Source organism: Triticum dicoccoides, chromosome 7A (assembly GCF_002162155.2).
Source record: "Triticum dicoccoides isolate Atlit2015 ecotype Zavitan chromosome 7A, WEW_v2.0, whole genome shotgun sequence".
NCBI lineage: Eukaryota > Viridiplantae > Streptophyta > Magnoliopsida > Poales > Poaceae > Triticum > Triticum dicoccoides.
In genome coordinates, this window is record NC_041392.1 from 735,829,941 (window position 1) to 735,838,300 (window position 8,360).

Sequence of the window (8,360 nt, forward strand, 5' to 3'; positions counted from 1 at the left end):
ATGAAAATTAGTTAATCATATATTCGAAAATGTTCAAAACACGTATTTGGAAAATTACTAGTCAAGTATTGAAAATCTTAAATATATGGAAAATTACCCCTAAAAAAGGGAGCAAATTGATTTCGAAAGGAGCCACATCTCTGTTCTATTATTTATTAATGTATTTGACGGGTTTCCCAAAAAAAGATAAATAGACTAAAAATTACCACAATAATTAGAAATATATGACCATCAAATTAATAAACCAATTTTTTATATCCATTAGATATGATTGTAAGTTAACAAACATACAGTTATAAATCAAATTTGCAGTTTAACATTTTGGTTTGAGCCTGACCACGCATTCTCTAGTGATCAATCAACATAGCACCATATTAGAACATGTATACGCTAACCAACATGTGGTTGGATGGTTAGGAGAATAGTGGTATTCCCCATCCCATCCCATGAGGGTTCAAGTCCTAGACTTGGCGCTGGTGTTCTCACTTTCCTTGGATGCGGCTGGGAACAACATACAATTATAAATGGGTTGGACAAAGAAATGTCTTAGCATCATCGCCTGCAGCTGCACCCCTTGAGTTGATGCACCAGGTTGTTGACCTTGTTGAAGTTCACGGGCTGCTTCCTGGGTATCTCAAAGCAGAGCGGACGATATAAGTACCCAAGATGACATGACGAAAGCAGATGAAAAGAAGGGGGTCTTGGGGGCGGACAACAAGCCGACGATGTCGTTGAGGATTCTGTTGGTGTTGGCGATGAAGAGGTTGATGACCTTAGGGACCAAGGCTGGGCCTGAGCAGCCATCCTCGTCCATCGACTGCAAGCACTGGAAATACTCATCCACCATATCCTAGATGGATCAGTTCATGAGAAGCTAAAGTGATAGTCAGCCAGCAACCACACGGGTTTAGTAGGGGGTTGAGGGTGGAATGGCCATGGCAAACATGGATGGGACAAGGTTGTTCAACTGGGCCCTAAGCGCGGCAGCCGCCATGGCGATCGATTGGGGGAGAGGAGCAGGTGCTGGAGGGATCCGAAGCTGTTGTGGCTGCGGCGGTGTTGTCGATGAAGAGTGGAGGAGGCTTGGGGATGGAGACCCTTATATGCCCGGATGGATGAGGCTATCCGCGCGAAGACGTGTGGCTGGGAGTGCCCCCCATTAACAGTGTACTAGTGGCTCGGCCGGGAGACATTAAGGAGTTAGATGTTGTTGACGCCGGATGCAGATACATGGGCGCTCTGTCAAGGCTCGTTGGATGGTTGCACCACTGGCCATTGACAGTCGGCATCTCTCTAAAAAGTAAAAACCTCGAGATGTATGAATACCAACAAGAAGTTTAGTGGTGGCTGGCTGAGCTTGTCTTATGGATTGATCGAGGGGCATCCAGAAGGATGATGGAAACTAGCCGTTTAATCGTAGTTGGTTTAATAATTTGTCAGTTGCATTTAATTTTTTTCGAAAAGGGGGACTCCCCGGCCTCTGCATCAGAACGATGCATACGGCCACATTTATTAGCAAGTAAAAAGGTTCAACAAGGTCTTTAAGTCTGCGAACCAAAAAGATCGGCTAGCTCACATAGAGCGTCAACGCCAAAACAGAAAACCTAATAAACCACAACCGGCTGGCAAAATAACAGATAGGTAAACTAATCGCCTATCCTATTACATGACCACCATCCAAACCGGTTGAAGATATCCCGCGCTACCATCTTCCACCGGACAGATCCAGTAACCCAACGCTCCCTGGCCTCCGTCGGAGTGAGTAAGGACCACATACGGATCAAAGCAGTAGCCCGGAATAAAACCTGCAAAAAATGAATGGTTGGTGTTCTTTTAAATGCCAAATTATTTCTGTAATTCCAAATTGCCCATAACAACGCACAAACTCCTACACGAATGTGTCTAGCTGTTTCTGGCTCTATCCCAGCAAGCCACGTCCCGAATAACGTGTTGACCGAATTTAGAGGAGTAACGTTAAAGGCAATTTGCACATAGCGCCACAACCCTCGTGCCAACGGGCAGTCAAAGAAGAGGTGCTTGATAGTCTCTTCCCGATCACAGAAGCTACACCTAGTAGAGTCTGTCCAGTTTCGCTTAACTAGATTGTCCTTTGTTAAAATTACTTGTTTATGAACAAACCACATAAACACTTTGATCTTCAAAGGGACCTTGACGTCAGTTGCATTTAATAATCGACGCGATGCGTGTGTGTTTGAGGACAAGAGGACAAAGAAGAGACGGAACATAATTGTATATCCAACTCATGTTCGCTTTGCTCTACAACAAGCGAGTTCAGTTCAGTAATGGAATGAATTTGTTCCGGCTAATAATAGAATAAAAAAACTCCACAATGCTCGTTCGCCAGAGCCAACGGCATTCCGTTCGATTGCTTCGCTTCGCCTCTCTCGTGTAAACGAAGGAGTAGTTCGTTGGATTGTTTTCTCGCGTCTAAGTCAGCCTTGTGGAGACGTCCTGGCTCAGCCGGGAACCATTAACAACTAAAGGTTGACGACGCCGGATGCAGCCAGATGAGCCACGGTTCAAGGCTCTGACCACTCGTTCGATGGGTCCTCCACTGGCCATTGACGACCGGCATCTCTAAAAACCTGGAGATGTATGTTCACGAAGAACAAGTTTAGTGACGGCTGGCTAACATTGTGTATGGAAAATCATCAATGCTTAATTAATTATGAGTTTGAAGTGCATGCACATTAAGAAGAGGGAGTTGCCATCACATACTAGTTTATACATCAGTTGTTGTAGGAATATTTATAAGTCCAATGGTGGGAGCAAGTAGCCGCGACGTTACACATGTGTTAAAAATACTAATACTTGTATTATGGAAATATAATTTGGTTAATTTGTTAAAATTGTTCATCGCACATTTGAAAATTGTTCAATAAAGAAAGTTTGCTCAACTCTTAGAAAATGTTTGCACCATTCAGAAAAACAGTAAGTGACATTTAATTTTTTCCACGCATTTAAAGAAAATGTACGTGACTTTTTCGGAAAATGTTCGACATTACATTATTTTTTGTGTAATCCAAAACAAAATGTTTCGTACCATTAAAAACAGTGCACGTTCCACTTAAAAATATCGTTCACATGTTAAAAAGAAATGTCCAGAACTTATGTCTACAGAAAGTTCACATGTTTAAAAAATGAAGTATCTACAGAAAGTTCATATGTTTTAAAAAAATGAAGTATCTACAGAAAGTGCTTCCACGGGAGACTTGTGCCTAGTAGTATTTAGGCCAAGAAAATCGTGTGCCCTTTTGATTTGCCGCACATTAGATACTATGCGTGCATCAACGATCGCATCATTTATCGGAACGAGCACGCGAAGGAAAGGTCCTCAGAAAGTTATCTGCTACTGATCCTAAGGAAGAAAGCTCAAGCGCTGGCTTGGATGTCAATTTGCCCCGTGACATGGCGACGACACGACAGCAACCGACCTCCTTGGGTGGCAACCTGATGAGTATCTTGTCAATGATGTCCTTGAGCAAGTCCTCGAGCAAGGTCATGCCTCTCCTGCATGGTATTGTAGTGCGCCATCGACTCAGTCGGTTAGAAAGACACACCAAGATTTACTCCAATAACAACTTGTATCAAGAAGAGAAGCAAGCAAATTGACAGAAAGCATAAGTTTTGCATTGATCAGCAATGTCAAGTAAATTTACATGGGTCTTGATTATAGATTGAAAATTTCAAATGATGAATGTGTGTAGGACGTGAAGAGAGTGGATGCAACCAACTCAAGACTTGGTGTTCGCTAGTGAAAACAGAACTGACGGGTAAACAGATTTATACACTGAACTGAAGCCAAATACACTAGTGAAGATAGAGTGACGGCTAAACTAAAGCCATATACAGTGCTAGCTCAACAAAAAATAGACTTGGAAACCGAGACCCTCGGAAGGTCCTGCGACGGTAGCGAGTTATGTGCACATCATGAGCATGTTCTGTCGCTTGCAATTAACTAGCTTGAGCGTTAGCTGAAGGTGGAGAGAGTAAATCAAGAGAACGCACCCTAGGAGAGGGAGATAGAGAGAGACAACAACGGCCAGTTCTGGCGGCGATAGTGCTCACCACCATTGGGGGAGAACGTGGTGGAGAAGGCGCTCGTCAGAGCAGCGGCTCGGTTGAGTGAGTGAGGCAACGCCAGGGTGGAGGGTCAAGCCGTGTCGGGGTCAAGCTCTTCCGCGACTAGGCTAGGAGGAGAGCTGGAGCTCGAGGCTATACAACAAAGTTCTAGTGTGTGGAGGGAGGTAAGCAAGCTCAATCCGGTATGCGGAGGTAGGGCAAGAGCCGCATCGTCAAGGTGGATGGGCATGTCAAGACGGAAGCTGAGCTCACATGTAGGGAGCAAGTGGACGTGACATCACACATTTTTTTTATTTTTTTTATTTTAGAAAAATACTAAATACTTGTATTTTGAAATATATTTTGGTCAATTTTTTAAAAGTGCTCATTGCACATTTGAAAATTGTTCAATAAACAAAGTTTGCTCTACTCTTAGAAGATGTTTGCACCATTCAAGGGTGGTGTGCCGCCCATGGCCATCGATAATGGTTAGCGACGGCTGGCGCCAGCGGTGCTCATGCAAGAATGCGGGTGTGGATTTCACACTTCGTCATGACATGGTGATGGCACGACAGCGGCCAACGTCCTTCGGCGGAATCCTGATGAGTATTTTTTTCAACGACCTCCTCGGGCAGGGCCGCGCCACTCCTCGCCGGCATCATAGTGCTCCGTCGAGTCCGCTCGGTTGGAAAGACACGAGAAGATTCAGTCCAACAACGGCTTGAATCAAGAAGAGAGGCAAGTAAGGTGAAAGAAAGCATAAGTTTTACATTAATCAGTATTTTTGATGATGCTATAAATACAATTATTCAAACAGGAATATTTTCAAATGACGAGAGAGTTCTAAGTCTTCATTTTACCGTGTGATCTCGGCCATAGTTTCATCTTGGACTTCCCCACCCTTAGATTCGAGTGTGATCTTGGCCACTAATCTACGTCGATTGGTTGGTGTGTTGCTTTGCTCTCTTACTCTATTGATCCATCATGTCGTCTATGAAATATCTTCATGTCTTCACATTCCACTTCTAATTGCTGTAGTTGACCAGGCTAAAATGATGTCTCAGGTCTTGTGGAAGGTCCACACCGCACGTTGAATACAAGTACAAAAATTCGGAGAATGAAAGTAAACATTTCTTGGTGCTTCTGTTGGGCGATTTCCAACACGAGATGGTAACTAATATCTATTATTAGATTTGGTACAACTCCATCATGTTTTGCTTCATATGCGTTTAGGAATTAGCTATTTTCCTAAGCATAAATGAAAAGTATGTTTACATGCATGGATCTTTATTATACATTGACAAGTGCAAGTGATGAAGGTGTGGACAAAGTGGATGCAACCAGATCTAGACTTGGTATTCACTAGTGAAAACGGAAGTGACTGCTAAACCAAATTATACACTGAACTAAAGCCAAATACTCTAGTGAAAACAGAGTGCCGACTAAACTAAAGCCACATACAATGCTAGCTTAACAGAAACTGGACTCAGAAGGCGAGACCCTCGGAGGGTCCTCGCGATGGCAGCGAGCTATGTTCGCATCATGAGCATGTTATTTCGCTTGTAATTGACTAGCTTGACCGCTACCTGAAGGTGGAGAGAGAAAATCAAAATGACACACCCGAGAAGAGAGAGACAACAATGGCCAGTCCGGGTTGCGACAGTGCTCACCTCCAATGGGGTAGAAGGTGGTGGAGAAGGCGCTTGCTCGAGGCAGAGCAACGGCTCAGTTGAGTGAGTGAGGCGATGCCTGGGCAGAGGGTCCAGTCGTGTCGGGGCCATCGCACGAAGTTCCGGTATCCAGGCTAGGCTAGGAAGGGAGTTAGAGCTGGCTGCCATCGCACGAAGTTCCAGTATATGGCGGCAGGCGAGCAAGCTGAATCCGGTATCCAGGAGGCAGGGCAAGAGCTGGGACAGTAAAGTGGATGAGCATGTCGAGACGGTAGACGAGCTCACCTAAAGGGAGCAAGTAGACGTGATGTCACACATGTGCTTTTTCCCATTTTATTTTGTTTATATTAAAAAAGTAAATACTTGTATTATAAGAATACAAATTGGTTAATTTTTGAAAAGTGTTCATTGCACCTTTAAAATTGGGTCAATAAACAAAGTTTTCTCCACTCTTAGAAAATATTTGTACCGTTCAAAAAAACAGCGAGTAACATTTACTGTTTTCATGCATTTCAAGAAAATGTACGTGACATTTTTCGAAAATGTTTGACATTATAATTTTTTTGTGTAATCCAAACAAAATGTTTCGTACCATACAAAATGTTGAAAACTTGTATTTTGGGAAAATGTTCAAAACACGTATTTGGACAATTACTAGTCAAGTATTGAAAATATTAAATATATATTCAAAATATATTTTAGATGTATAAAAAATACACAATGTTTATGAAAAATACTAGACACCGAAACATATATTTTCAAAATGTTAAACATGTTTAAAAATGTTTGTAATGTGCTTCAAAAGTGTACAATGTGCATAGAAAAAATAATAGAAAATAAAATAAGAAACCTCAGAAAAACAGAAGAAAAGACAAAGAAACTGAATAAAAAATGGTAAGGAAAGAGGAAAAAACGAAAACCAAGGAAAGACAGAAGAAAACCGATGAAAAATAGTGAAAAAGGTATAAACATAAAAAAAACTACCACATAGCTATAATATTGGATCGGCCCAGTAGTGCCTCGCGCTAGGCGAGAATTATTAGCAAGGCAACACATTGATACCCCAAGGGAGCACATTGATTTTGAAAGGAGCCACATCTATCTTCTATTATATATCAAAGTATTTGTCAGGTTTCCCAAAAAAGATAAATAGACTAAAAATTACCACAATAATTAGAAACATATGACCGTAAAATTAATAAACCAAATTTTTATAGCCATTAGATATGATTGTAAGTTAACAAACAAACAATTATAAATCAAATTTCCAGTTTAACATTTTGGTTTGAGCCTGACCACGCATAGTCTAGTGATCAATCAACATAGCACCATATTAGAACATGTATACGCTAACCAACATGTGGTTGGATGGTTAGGAAAATAGTGGTATTACCCAGCCCATCCCATGAGGGTTCAAGTCCTAGACTTGGCACTGGTGCTCTCACTTTCCTTGGATGCGGTTGAGAACAACATACAGTTATAAATGGGTTCGACAAAGAAATGTTTTAGCATCATCACCTGCAGCTGCACCCCTTGAGCTGATGCACCAGGTCGTCGACCTTGTTGAAGTCCATGGGCTGGTTCCTGGGTATGGAAAGCAGAGCAGACGAAATAAGTACCCAAGATGACATGACGAAAGCAGATGGAAAGAAGGGGGTCTTGGGGGCGGACAGCAGGCCGGCGATGTCGTTGAGGATCCTGTTGGTGTTGGCGATAAAGAGGTTGATGACCTCAGGGACCAAGCCTGGGCCTGAGCTGCCATCCTCGTCCATCGACTGCAAGTACTGGAAATACTCATCAACCATACCCTAGATGGACCATTTCATGAGAAGCTAAAGGCATAGTCAGCCAGCAACCACACAGGTTTAGTAGGGGGTTGACGGTGGAATGACCGTGGCGAGCATGCATGTGACAAGGGTCTTCAACTGGGCCCTGAGCACGGCAGCCGCCGTGGCGATTGATTGGGGGAAAGGAGCAGGTGCTGGAGGGATCCGAAGCTGTGGTGGCTCCGGTGATGTTCTCGATGAAGAGTGGAGGAGGCTTGGGGACGGAGCCCCTTATATACCCGGACGGATGAGGCTGTCCACGCGAAGACGTGTGGCTGGGAGTGCCCCCCATTAACAGTCTACTAGTGGTTTGGCCGGGAGCCATTAAGGAGCTAGACGTTGTCGACGTCGGAGGCAGCTAGATGGGTGCTCGGTCAAGGATCGTCGGATGGTTGCTCCGCTGGCCATTGACAGTGGGCATCTCTCTTCAAAGTAAAAAACCTCGAGATGTATGAATACAAACAAGAAGTTTAGTGGTTGCTGGCTGAGATTGTCTTATGGATTGATCGAGGGCATCCAGAAGGATGATGGAAACCAGCCGTTTAATCTTAGTTGGTTTAATAATCCGTCGGTTACATTTAATAATCGATGCAACGCGCGCGTGTTTGAGGACAAGAGGACAAAGAAGAGACGGAACGTAATTGTATATCCAACTCATGTTTGCTTCGCTCTACAACAAGCGAGTTCAGTTCAGTAATGGATTGAATTTGTTCCAGCTAATAATAGAAGAAAAAACTCCACAATGCTCTTTCGCTAGAGCCAACGGCCTTCCATTCAATTG

General features: G+C 43.3%; 1 pseudogene; it reads right to left on the bottom strand.

Moving 5' to 3' along the window:
• Window positions 1-7,267: 7,267 nt before the first annotated feature.
• On the bottom strand, window positions 7,268-7,904 carry LOC119334125 (annotated as a pseudogene).
• Window positions 7,905-8,360: the final 456 nt, after the last annotated feature.